The sequence below is a fragment of the Aotus nancymaae genome, unplaced genomic scaffold (genome assembly GCF_030222135.1).
Source record: "Aotus nancymaae isolate 86718 unplaced genomic scaffold, 86718_ANA_hifiasm-v0.15.2.pri h1tg000036l, whole genome shotgun sequence".
NCBI lineage: Eukaryota > Metazoa > Chordata > Mammalia > Primates > Aotidae > Aotus > Aotus nancymaae.
In genome coordinates, this window is record NW_026988450.1 from 49908144 (window position 1) to 49921021 (window position 12878).

General features: G+C 44.5%; 1 non-coding gene across 1 annotated transcript; it reads right to left on the reverse strand.

Moving 5' to 3' along the window:
• Nucleotides 1-10648: 10648 nt before the first annotated feature.
• LOC135278110 (U6 spliceosomal RNA) lies at nucleotides 10649-10755 on the reverse strand. The gene has a single exon (XR_010345669.1). It is a non-coding gene; the product is annotated as a U6 spliceosomal RNA (small nuclear RNA).
• Between the last annotated feature and the right edge of the window lie 2123 nt (nucleotides 10756-12878).

Sequence of the window (12878 nt, forward strand, 5' to 3'; positions counted from 1 at the left end):
ATTTGTCTTTGCTACTGTTTTCTGCTAAGTGTCCAATTAATATATAGTCATATTTATAAATAATTTCTTTTATAGATTCTGGATTTTGAGTCATAATTAGACACTCTCCACTCAAAAGTTATAAAATCATTCATCTGTGTTTTCTTCCAGTGACTAAGTTTTCATTTTCTACATTTAAAAATTTGATCAATTTGGAATTTACCCTCATATATTGATCTAGTGTCATCTTTTCCAGATGTTTACCCAGGTATTCCAACTTTCTTCTTTTTTTTTTCTTTTTCTTTTTTTTTTGAGTCAGGGTCTCACTTTGTTGCCCAGGCTGGAGTACGGTGTTGTGATCATGATTCACTGTAGCCTTGACCCCCTGGGCTCAGGTGATCCTCCCACCTCAGCCTCCCAAGTAGCTGGGACTACACCAGGCTAGTTAAAAACATTTTTCGTAGAGACCAGTTCTCTCTACGTTGCCCAGGCTGCTCTTGAACTCCTGGACTCAAGCCATCCTCCCACCTTGGCCTTCTGAAGTACTGGGATGAGCCACCATGCCCAGCCTCCAACTCTCTTTATTACTACTTGACTCTCACAATTAAAAAAATTATTACCAAGAATATTACCAAGATAAAAAAAATTAAATACATTTTAAAAAAAGAGTGCCAGAGAAGCCCTCACGATGGCCTGCGAAGAGGGCAGAGAGGAAGTCGGAAGGTTGCACCCTCCCCCGGCCTCTGAGTCCCTGGCTCCCACTGGATGACTGGATGGCCGTCTTTGTAGAGGCGTCTACCCCGGGGCTGTTTTGTTAGGCAGGGACACTTGGCTGCAAACAGTAAAACAGGGCTCTGACTACCGATGCTAATGAGGGGCTCTTGGGGGGTACTGGCCAAGCTCAAACTCTGGGAAAGCGAGTTGGCCACCACACCCTGTGCCAGATGAAGAGGAGCAGCTCCGAGAACTGTGTGGAATTCCCTGTCCCAGGATGACTCAGCGCCAGCTAACTTCCTGTGTGTCTGCGTTTAGGGTTCCAGTCCTTGGGAGAGAGATTTTCATTGGCCAGCTTGGTCACTTGCCTGTCCCCTGTCAGCAGGGGTCCAAGTCCTGGGATTAGCCAGGCACGGGAACCATGTATATGTGTGAGGGGGTGTCGAGGAGCTGTTTCTCCAAAGCAAGAGATGCTGGGCAACAAAACCAAACAGAGCTCCGCAGCGGCTGTCCCTCCTCAACGTTTGTAAAAATAGCAACAATAAAAATAGCAACAATTTGCTGACTCCTTCCCAGGGGCCAGGATCTATGTGAAGTATTTTACCTCATTTTCTTTCTTAGCAGCTCTGTGGGGTGGGAATTGTTCTCCCCCACTACAGGTAAGGAAGCTGAGACTGAAGAGAGGATAAGAGACTTCTCTGAGACACAGCTAGTCGGTGGCATAACCAGGATACAAATCTGGTTGTGTCCACCCCAACCCAGCCTCTGTGCTGTAACCATCAGGCAGCATCGCCTTCTGAGTGGGGCTGAGTGTACTCCATGGGGAAAGTCAGCTTCTGCACGTTGTGCTGCTGACCTTCCGGCTCCATGGGCTTAAAACACAGCTACAGATGTAACTCTGCTATCCAGGGCTCCTTCATGTCCCCATCAGTCATCCTTGTGATTGGCACTTGCTCTCATGCTCCGCACCTGCTGCCTACAGCAGTTCCAAGGATAAAGCATTCTCATTCATTCTCTCACCACAGCTGTCTTTGGGCAAAGGATTGCTGAGCTGGGCTGGGCAACCACACCAGGGTACCAGCGCTTGCTACATGCATGCACAGACCTCCCTTGACCCTGTAGCCAGTGCCTCGGTCAGCCAGTGCACCTGTACTCTCTCTCCCCTTGGGTTAGGGCCCTTCTCCATTAGGTACAATGCATGGGAAATCGAGGGGTGGCCTTTGTCCCAGCTGTCTTAGTCACCACATTCTTCAGGTCAGTAACCACCCCATTGGAGAGGGTTCACGCAGCTCATGTGTAAACGGGCTCCACTTTTACCACCTGTCCTGAGACCCCCCGGGTGTGCCTGGATGGCTGAATTAGAACTGGGTGCTGCCCCTACTCCTCACCCCGGAACTCATCCCACAATGCTTCATCCCTAGCTCCCCCAGCTTGCCCGCCATCCCCGCCCATCAGCAAGTGTTTCCTGAAAGACTCTCCGAGTCCAGCAGTGTGCTGACTCCTCTGGCCGCACCCAAGTCTGGAATGTCTTCCAATTCCCCCCCTTTCCCTTTCACGACTCAGGGATCTTCGAAATTCTGTTGTTCCCTGGGGCGGGCAGCTCCTGTTGGGGTGTGGCCGGCAGCTGGCCACAGTCATAGAAACGCTGTGATTGATTTAAGTACTAAATTACACACTCATCGTGGCAAAAGTACTGCTCCTCCCTATGGGACCTCTTCAGGGCTGAGAGAGTTGTGTGTCTTTCTCCCTTGGAAGCACAGTGTTGGGGGCACAGGCCCCCCAGCAGAGTCCTTGGTGTGCACAGCACCTGCCTCTGAGCAGTCACGTGGGCCATGCAGCTGAGGACGGTCACAGGGGAGCTTTCTCCTCCAGGTGATCTGGAATAGGGAATGCTGGCAGCTCTCCAGTGAACACCAGAGAAACTTCTCTCCCCATCTGCACCCAGCAGGGAGCATGGGAATGATGACCAACATTCAGAGGGAACTGCTGGGCCCGGTGGTCATTCCTTGCCTGGGCAGAGGCCGTACACAACATGGCCCATGACTGCTCCAGACAGCCTTCTGATACTCTCTGCTCTTCTCGGAGGACAAGTCTGATCGCCCAATTTAAATTTTAACCTGACTCCAGGATTCTCCCCCTGGTCTTCCCATCCCCCAGTGCACTTGAACCTGCAACACAGTCTAAAATGTACTTTTCATGCTTATTGTTTATTTTCTGTCTCTCCACTAGAATATAACTCCACAGGGGCAGGCTGAGACTTTTGCCAGTTTCATCCAGGATGTATTCCAAGCGTCTGGAGCAGTGTGAGTGTGTAGTAGGTGCTCAAGAAATACTTGTTAAGTAAATGACGGATTCACTCATATCCTTTAAAACCACCAGACACTGGGGGATCCTAAGTGAAGGATCCCCCAGTGTCTGGTGGTTTTAAAACATGTTCACAAATCCTGTGACACTGCTCCTTTTAAAAGTGGAGCTAATTCCCTCTCCCTGAATGTGAGCTGACCTGAGTGACTGACTCCTTTCCAGTGAGCAGAATGTGGCAGAAGCCATCCTGTGTGACTTCTGAGGCTGGATCATAAAAAGAACAGTGTTGGTCTGGCTTGCTCTCCCATGAGCTGCTCACGTGGAGGATGTCAGCAGCCCAGTGAGGACACTCAGGAGCCTTCATAGGCCCTCATGGGGAGACAGTGAGGCTGAGTGAGCCATTTTGAAAGCAGTGCCTCCGGATGGCTGCAGCCTTAGCCGACAGCTTGACTGTAACCTCATCAGAGTCTCCAAACCAGCACCACCCAGAGAAGGCACTCCTGAATTCCTGACCCACAGCCACTGTGAGGATAATACATATTTAGGATTGTGTTAACCTACTGTGTGCCGGGGTTAATTTGTTACACAGCAACAGAGAACGAATAGAATTTCAGAGTCACCTAGTGCATTTGAAATATGACTTGCTTTAAAAAAAACTTAATTCGTGCCCAACTTTACAGCAAAGCACTACTGGCAAAGTGAACTACAGCTGCAGATGTGGAAATAGAGGTTGTGTAGGTTTGGGGGAAAGAGATCTGGTTTGGGGCTATAAAAAATTAAAAGATTGGCTGGGTGTGGTGGCTCATGCCTGTAATCCCGGCACTTTGGGAGGCTGAGGTGGAAGATCATGAGGTCAGGAATTCAAGACCAGCCTGGCCAATATGGTGAAACCCTGTCTCTACTAATAATACAAAAATTAGCTGGGCGTGGTGGTGCGTGCCTGTAGTCCCAGCTACTCAGGAGGTTGAGGCAGGAGAATCTCTTGAACCCGGGAGGCAGAGATTGCTGTGAGCTGAGATTGTGCCATTGCATTCCAGCCTGGGTGACAGATAAGGCTCTGTCTCAAAAAAAAAAAAAAAGATTATCATGGTCCCAAATTTGGCACTTACCTTGGGAATGTTACATGGGAGGTGGTGAGTCCCTGGGAAAAGCCTGTGTTCGTAGTGAAGATGATACAGGGCTTGAGCCCTAACCCAGTGGTACGTGCTCAGTGAAGACACCTGTCCACCGATTCAAGCGCCCATTGTGGGTTTATTAATAGTTCTTGCACGTGATGCAGTGTAGGGCTGGGGTCTGCACAGCAGCTCCCAAACTCGACGCAACAAAGGCTGCAGCTGTTGTTGCTGTCTTCACTTGACTTCAGAGTGACCTTAAATTATATCCCCTAGTGATGAAACAGCCAGAATAGTATACCCTTGAGGAAGCTAATTAACCCCCAACAGGATACACAAGCTAGAAAATCACCACTTGGAGAGCTGCGTAGCCTCCCAAATCCTCATCAAAGCCATGACTCTGTAGCACATTTCTATTTAGTGCCACAAATGGTGACAGACAAGAGGCTCTGGGGACCTTCTGCCCTTCTGCCACCAAGGATCACCAGCCAAGCCTGACGACTTGATCTGGCATTGATGTTTGGTCCCTGCAACCCACTCCCATGCTGACATCTCTGCCTGCACACCTCACACAGGTACAATATGGCTGGTCTGGATGGCCATTAAGTCAATGTAAAGAAACTTGACCCTTATGAGAATAATTGGCTTGACTTTTTTTTTTTTTTTAAAGACGGGTCTGTCACCCAGGCTGGAGTGCAGTGGTACCATCGTGACTCACTGCAGCCTTGACCTTTCAGGCTTAAGCAATCCTCCTGCCTCAGCCTTCCTAGTAGCTGGGACTATATATGTGTACCTCCACCCACCACACTTGACTAGTTTTTATTTTCTGAGACAGGGTCTTGCTCTACTGCCCAGGCTGGAGTGCAGTGGTGCAATCTCAGCTCACTGCAACCTCTGCCTCCTGGATTCAAGCTGTCCTCCCCACCGCAGCCTCTCAAGTAGCTGTGACTACAAGCACATGTCACCATGCCCAGCTAATTTTTTTTATTTTTTTAATTTTTTGTGGAGATGAGGTTTCTCTAGGTTGTCCAGGTTGGTTTCAAACTCCTGAGCTCAAGCAATCCACCTGCCTCAGCCTCACAAAGTGCTGGGATTATAGGCATGAGCCACCATACCCTGCCTGCTTGGCTAATTTTTTTTTTTTTTTTGGTAGAGATGGGATGTCATCATGTTGCTCTGTCTGGTCTCAAACTCCTGCGCTCAAGTGATCCTTTCACTTTGGCCTCCCAAAGCGTTGGCTTAGCTTTTGACAGGATGATTGCATTCACCTTCAACTCAAATTCTCATCTCTGTAACCCACCAGATTATGGGGGAGGAAAGGGAGAGGGCTTTAGTCACTTTCTGTTCTGGCAATTCCTTCTATCAGCTTTATTTAACAGTTAGAAAAAGAGAGACCCAGAAAGGGTGAGTGTTTAGGAGGGCTGTGGTAGAGAAGTCTGAATTTTCTGGAGACCTTGCCTGCCAGTAGTAGTAATAATAATAATAATAATAATAGTAAATATTTATTAAGCATTTGTTTTTTGCCAGCGGCTGCTAAGCATTTAATGTCTATTTTCTTATTTGTGACTCCCCTGTGAGGTAGGCACTATTTTATCCCCATTGAATAGATGAGGAAGCTGAGATTCAGTACAGTCATTTGCTCAAGGTTAAATCTGAAGTAGGTTCTCACTCTAGGTCCACCTACAAAACAGTGCATGTCTTTAACTAGAATATGGTCACTGTCATGAACATTGGTGGTTTCTGAGTGGCTGCCTGTGTCCAAGGCTGGCAAACATGTTACATCTCAAGACTGTGATATCCAGACACTGCCTGACGTCAAAGAAGGGAAAGACAGAAAACCAAAAAGTAGGCCCAGCCCTGAGCTACCCCTCCATGCTGCAACGAATGTTCATAATGATGACCCTGGATTATAACAAAAAAGTTAAATCATGTTCTTTGCTTTAAAATACAGAGAGCTAAATGCCATGTTTTACAGTGATTACCTCCCACCCCCAGAAATGATTACAACGTTGGGAAAGTACTGGTTCTCAAGGGAAATCTTTGGTTATCTGTGCCGAACCATATTCCCCAGTGCTGGTGGGTGACTGAGGTGTTCTAACATCCTAACATACTGCCATGCTTTGAGATGATGCAACTTTTCCCATTTTGCATAGGAGAACCAAGAGAAGAGGAATTTCCAGTGTGCTACCAATATGGTTTGGCTGTGTCCCCGCACATAATCTCATCTTAAATTGTGATAATCCCCACGTGCCAAGGGGAGAACCAGGCGGAGAGAACTGAATCACGGAGGTGGGTCCCCCGTACTATTCTCGTGATAGTGAGCTCTCACAATATCTGATGGTTTTATAAGGAGCTTTTCCCCGTTTGCTTGGCACTCATTCTCTCTCCTGCCGCCTGTGAAGAGGTGCCTTCTGCCATGACTGTAAGTTTCCTGAGGCCTCCCCAGCCATGTGGGACTGTGAATCAATTAAATCTCTTTTTTTTAAATAAATTACCCAGTCTCAGGTATTTCTTCACAGCAGCCTGAGAATGGACTAATACAGCTACCATTGGCTCATCGCTGCTCTGATTAAAATTCATTACGGGCTGCTGCAGGTTCAGCTATCTGGTTCATATGAATAGACACATCTGAATCTGTACCTTGGAGGAATGATAGAGCAGGGTGTTCTTAGACACCACATCCACACATAGGTAAAATGATGTTTACATTAGTACTAGTAGCCTTTATTGAGTGTCAGCTTCAGGCTCAGGTCCTGCATTAGGCACTTGCACATATTATTTCTTTTAATTTTTTCAGTTGGGGTAGTATTGTTATGCTCATTACACAGATAAGAAAACAATGCTCAGTTAGTTTAAGCAACTAATTCAGGATTACAGAGAAAATCAGTAATTGAGGAACAGATTTGCTGATAGATTTTTCTGAAATATTTCCAAAATAAAATATGTAATATTATAATCACAAAATATATTATGTGATTATAAGATTATAAAGTTATGTTAAGTTTTCTTTAAACCCATGTATATGTAATCTATTCACTCAGAATGAGAGCTATCCTTTAACAGTCATCTTAGAAGGCTATAACATCTCTCAAATATTATCTAAATGCTTGCATTTTCTCTTCAAAAATAGTATTTACAACTAGTTTACGCTCCCCTCCACGCTTGGTTTCCTTTGGCTTCAGCCAGGTTTGACCAAATACCGTAATGGTAATTCCCAGTTTGATCACATACTTTGGTCACCAGATTTACTTTCAAATAATTTCAGTTGTTTCCAAATAATCAAATCCACTCAAGGAGGAAGATTTGATGCTAAGGAGAATTACTTCAAAAGATCCGTAGCAGGCTCTAGGAGTGATTTTTAAATGTGGTGAGTAGGCAGCCTAGAAGGGGGTAAAAAGCACCACTTGAGTGTGTGAACTCTGATGTATTTGCTCAAATAATGAATAAAGGCAGTCCTACTACTCGAGATCACCCGGCACGTTGCGCGAACCCCTCCCGGGCTCAGCCTTCTTCCCTTACACTTTGTTGGCTGCCATGGGTTTCTCAGTTGAGATGGAATTCAGAAGCCCACGAATGACACTGTGTCTCATTTGGTACAACAATCATTGCAAAATTTCATGATAATTTAGTATCTCGATTCTCTTGTGAAGACATACGCTCCTTAGGTATTCATAGAATCACTCCTCCCCTGAAGGGCTTTTCACAGGCTTCTGATTTGGATTTAGGAACATTGGTATGGGGGATGCATGAGAGAAACATGGGCTTAAAGGAGCTCTATTGTTAGGGGTTTGAGGTTTTCCTTAGATTAGGTGAGTGTAGAAAGAATAACGGAAGGGAAAGAGGTAAGAGTGGCCAACGGGACAGATGCTGTGGTAAATGTAACATCTTCTGTTTGTCCTCCCACTGGTTCTGCCATCATGAGGCTTGAATTATCTCTGGGTGGTGTAGGCTTTGGTGTTGAGAAGCTAATTTTTCTTGGTGCTTCCCTTAACTTCAACAGATCAAGCCTTGATTCTGTCACTTACAATCCATAGGCATTTTCTCTGCCCCTCACATCTAGAATGGAGCCAAGAAATACCTAGTACCGTGGTAGTAAACCAGCTCAAAGTTGCTTTGAACTTGATGTCACTAAAACTAGGGGCTGTTCAATGGTAATTAGGATAGCCTCAGCATTCAGCATCATTATCAAACAACATACATTTATTTATTTTTTAGAGACTGGGTCTTGCTCTGTTGCTTAGGCTGATCTGTTGCAGTGGTATCATCATAGTTCATCGTAACTTCAAACTCTAGGGCTCAAGTGATCCAGCTGCCTCAGCCTCCTAACTGGCTGGGACTACAGGTGACATTACTATGCCTGGCTAATTTTTTTTTTATTTTGTAGAGATGGAGTCTCTCTGTATTGCCCTGTCCTCAAGCAGTCCTCCCACCCTGACTTCTCAAAGTGCTAGGATTGAGCTGGACATGGTGGCTCACACCTATAATTCCAACACTTTGGGAGGCCAAGGTGCGTAGATCACTTGAGTCCAGGAGTTCGAGACCAGCCTGGCCAACATGGTGAAACCCCATCCTTACTAAAAATACAAAAATTAGCCAGATGTGGTGGTGCACATCTGTAATTTCAGCTTCTTAGGAGGCTGAAGCACAAGAATCACTTAAACCCAGGAGGCAGAGGTTGCAGTGAACCGAGATTGTGCCACTGGACTCCAACCTGGGTGACAGCAACACTCTGTCTCAAATTTTTTAAAAAGAATATTTTAAAAAGTGCTAAAATTACAAGCATGAGTCACCATGCCTGACCAGCATTTATTGAGACACTAATGAGCAAGTAACTCATTAATCTATTACGTTCTTTTTTTTTGAGATAGGGTCTCACTCTTACCCAGGCTGGAGTGCAGTGCATAATCACAGCTCACTGCAGCCTTGACCTCTTGGGCTCAGGTGATCCTCCCATCTCATCCTACAGGTATGTGCCACTACCACCAGCTAATTTTTCGTAGAGATGAGTTTTGTCATTGATACGGTTTGGCTGTGTTCCCACCCAAATCTCATGTCGAGTTGTAATTCCCATGTGTTGGAGAAGGGGCCTGGTGGGAGGTGATTGACTCATGGGGATGGACTTCCCCCTTGCTGCTCTCGTGATAGCAAATGAGTTCTCATGAGATCTGATTGTTTTAAGAGTGTGCAGCAATTCCCCTTTGTCCTTCTGCCATGATTTTAAGCTTCCTGAGGCCTCCCAACATGCTTCCTGTGTAGCCTATGGAACTGTGAGTCAATTAAACCTCTTTTCTTCATAAATTACCAGGTCTCAGGTGGTTGTTTGTAGCAATGTGAGAATGGACTAATGTAGTCATGTTGCCCAGGTTGGAATTTATTATGGGCTATTTAAACAAGAGATCCTAAAACTTTAGTACAAATGACAATTACCTTGAGAACTCATTTGAAATGCATGCAAATCAGCCTCATCCCTTGAAATTCAGGCCCTTAGTGAGCCTGAGCATCTTGAGGATCTCAAAGTTGATGCTGATTCATACGTAAGCCTGAGAACCAGTGGTCTTTGTGGAGTACTGGGAGTCTGTGGAAAAAACTCAACCACTCTGAAAAGACGTGATCATTTAAAAAGTAAAATCAATGTATCTTTACTCCCAATATGTATTCTTTTTTCACCTAAGGGAGAATCAATATTTGTTGAGCATTTGAAATGCATTTAGTGCATTGCACACTGTATCAGTCAAAATGCAGTCAGGAAAAATGGAAATCGTGCCAAGCACTTCAACCAGAGGGTATTTAATACAGTAAGTAGATTTCACAGGTGTTGGAACAACCAAAAAGCGGCAGGGAGATTAGTAAGTACAGAAAGCAATCTTAGAGCTAGAGGAGCAAAAGGAAAGAGGCATAGTTAGAATGTAGGAGTACAGAGGTAGGGTCAACATCTTAGGAGCTGGGCTGCTGCAGGGCCATTGGGTATCTGGTAGTGGCACTGCCAAGGGGACACTGTGTGGCTGTTGATGGGAGAGTGGCTTAACCCTGAGGCTAGTCGTGTGGAGAGATACTAGAGTTACAGCCATCTAAAAGAAGATGGAAGGAAGAAGAGTCCTTTCTTCTCTCCTCCTGCCTTCTAATCTCCCAGTTGTGCCTTCCAATTGCAGACCCAAACTGGAAATAGACCAGCAAGGGAATTTGGAAAATGTAATTTTCAGACTCCAAGCCCTCCGCATTCCAAATTGGAATATAGAAAGGTATGCACAGAACTGAGAGAGAACAGATAATGGCAAGCACACAGTCCATTTATTTAATACTCTGCAACACTGTCACTAGTGAGAAGAGCCAAAGTTCAAACCAGAAAGTTGAATACCAGAATCTTTGCTTTTCCCAGTGCAGCGAGTTTTAAGCACTTTAGCTCTAAGCTTACGTTTATACTTTGTCCTTGACTTTTTTCTCTCTTAACATTTATTTATACTGCCAGATCTTACGCTAAGTGCTTAGATTATGCTTATCCTATTTAATTAAAACATTTTTTAAAAATTTACTATATATTTTTTAATATGGAACACTTCACGAATTTGCGTGTCATCCTTGTGCAGGGGTCATGCTAATCTTCTCTGTATTGTTCCAATTTTAGTATATGTGCTGCCGAAGCGAGCACTATCCTATTTAATTTTGAAAACAGTACAGGTAACATTGATGGAAAGTTGCCCAGTAAACAACGGAATGAGAAAACTCATTTCTTGAATTGTGAAATGTGTGCGTGTGTGTAACAGAAAAGATTAAATATACAGAAAATACCATAATTAAATAAGAATATTGTCCTAAATTATTCAGCATACGATTCAACTTATCTCAGAGTGTAATTGTTAAACACTACAATTGTGCTTAGCATTGGGCTAGAAACCACAGGGCATACAAGAAAACCAGACAATGAGGATCCTGTTCTCCAGAAACTTCCTGCTTAGGTCTGAAATGAAGACTTAACTACATAGAGCAGCCTGTGTATAAGGAAAACTTCAAGGCCAAGGAATGCTCTGGAAAGAGTCATTATGAATTGGGGTTGTCAGGGAAGGTTTTGAGGAACAGATGAGATCTGAGGGAATGATGAAGGCAGGATGGGTATGGAGAAGTGGATAGAATATTCTACGATATGAAGAGCTTGAGTAAAGGCTCAGAAGTGGGATATTAACACATCATTTTGAATGACAGCAAAGAGACTGGGGAGATGGGTGAGAAAAGGAACACTAATTGGGCCGTGGGTCTGAATCCTATTGTCTTTTCCAGTATCCATTCTCCTGTTTTTCCACAGTGATAGAAGTTAAAGCTGGGTGCACGACTAGCTTCCCTTGCAGTCGGATGTGATAATGTAGCTCATTCTGGCTAATGGGATATCAGCAGGAGTGAAGTGTGAAGTTCCCAGGTCAGGTCCTTAAAATGAATGGGGTCCTTTATGGTTTCTCTTTCCCCTTTTCTGCCGGTCAGAGAGTAGAAGTGGTGTGGAGCCATCTTGGACTGTGTGGGTAAGGACAGAATCTTAGGGTGAGCAGACAAACTGTCTGGAAGAAGCCTAGATCCCTGACATTGACAAACTGCCCTACCAGCTCTGGACTAACCACACTGAGAGATAGGTGAGAGGGGGGATTTGATCTGAGAGCATAGGGGAGTCATTTGCTGTCAGGCAACCACAGCACTGAATCGGAGTTTGTGGCATTTGTGCCATCTGACATAGAGCTAGTTTCTCTAAATGTAACATTACCTTATTCTACACATTTGCATAATTGCTACTAGGAATATCTTTTGGAAAGACCTTTTAGAGAATGGGTACAGCAGTGGGAAGAGTGATTTTCTTTCCATATGTCGGGCAGGGACAGACACTCAAGACTTTGGCCAACCATGTTCTGAAAGAATCAAGGGCTCGCTGCAAACCCAGAAAGCTGCTATGAGATCTTACAGTTGGTGTGGGGGAGGTATTAAAAAACACTAATATTTCTGGAATGGAAGCTTTAATCAAATGCAAGAAAGATACCATAACTTAGAACAAATTGCTTTTGAAATCAAATACATTGTTTGCAGATGACCTGACCTGGGTTTTTGGTTGGCTCTTTTCATAATAATCCCCATTAAAGGATGAGTCACTGTATGGGCTCCAAATTTGCAGCCTCTTTCTTTTCCCTTGGCAATAAGCAAAGGATCAGAATCAGACATGCGGAGGAGAGGGCAGAATTAATGGTTTTTAGGTTCTGAGTTCTTTCATGCTGGAAGTTTGTGTCATTTTTTTTTTTGAAACGAGTGAAATTTACATAACATAAAATCAAGCATTTTAAAGTGAACAATTTAGTGGCATATAGTGCATTCACTATGTTGTGTAACCATCACCTCTATCTAGTCCTAAAACAGTTTCATCTCCCCAAAAGAAAGCCCTGTACCCATTAGGCAGTTACTCCTCATTCTCCCCTCCCCCAACCCCTGGCAATCACCAGTCTGCTTTCCATGTCTATGGATTTAACTTATTTTGGATATTTTATATAAATGGAATCATACAATATGGGACTGTTGATGTGTGCCTTCTTTCACTTAGTGTCATGTTTTGAAGGTTCATCCAAGTTGTAGCATGTATCAGTACTTTGTTCCATTTCATGGCCAGATAATACTCCGTTGAGTGGACATACTGCCTTTTGCTCATCCATTGGTCTGTTTGTGGACATTTGGGTTGTGTTCACCTTTTGGCTATTACGAGAAGTGCCACTATGAACATGTGCAGGTATTTGGTACTAAGTGTCT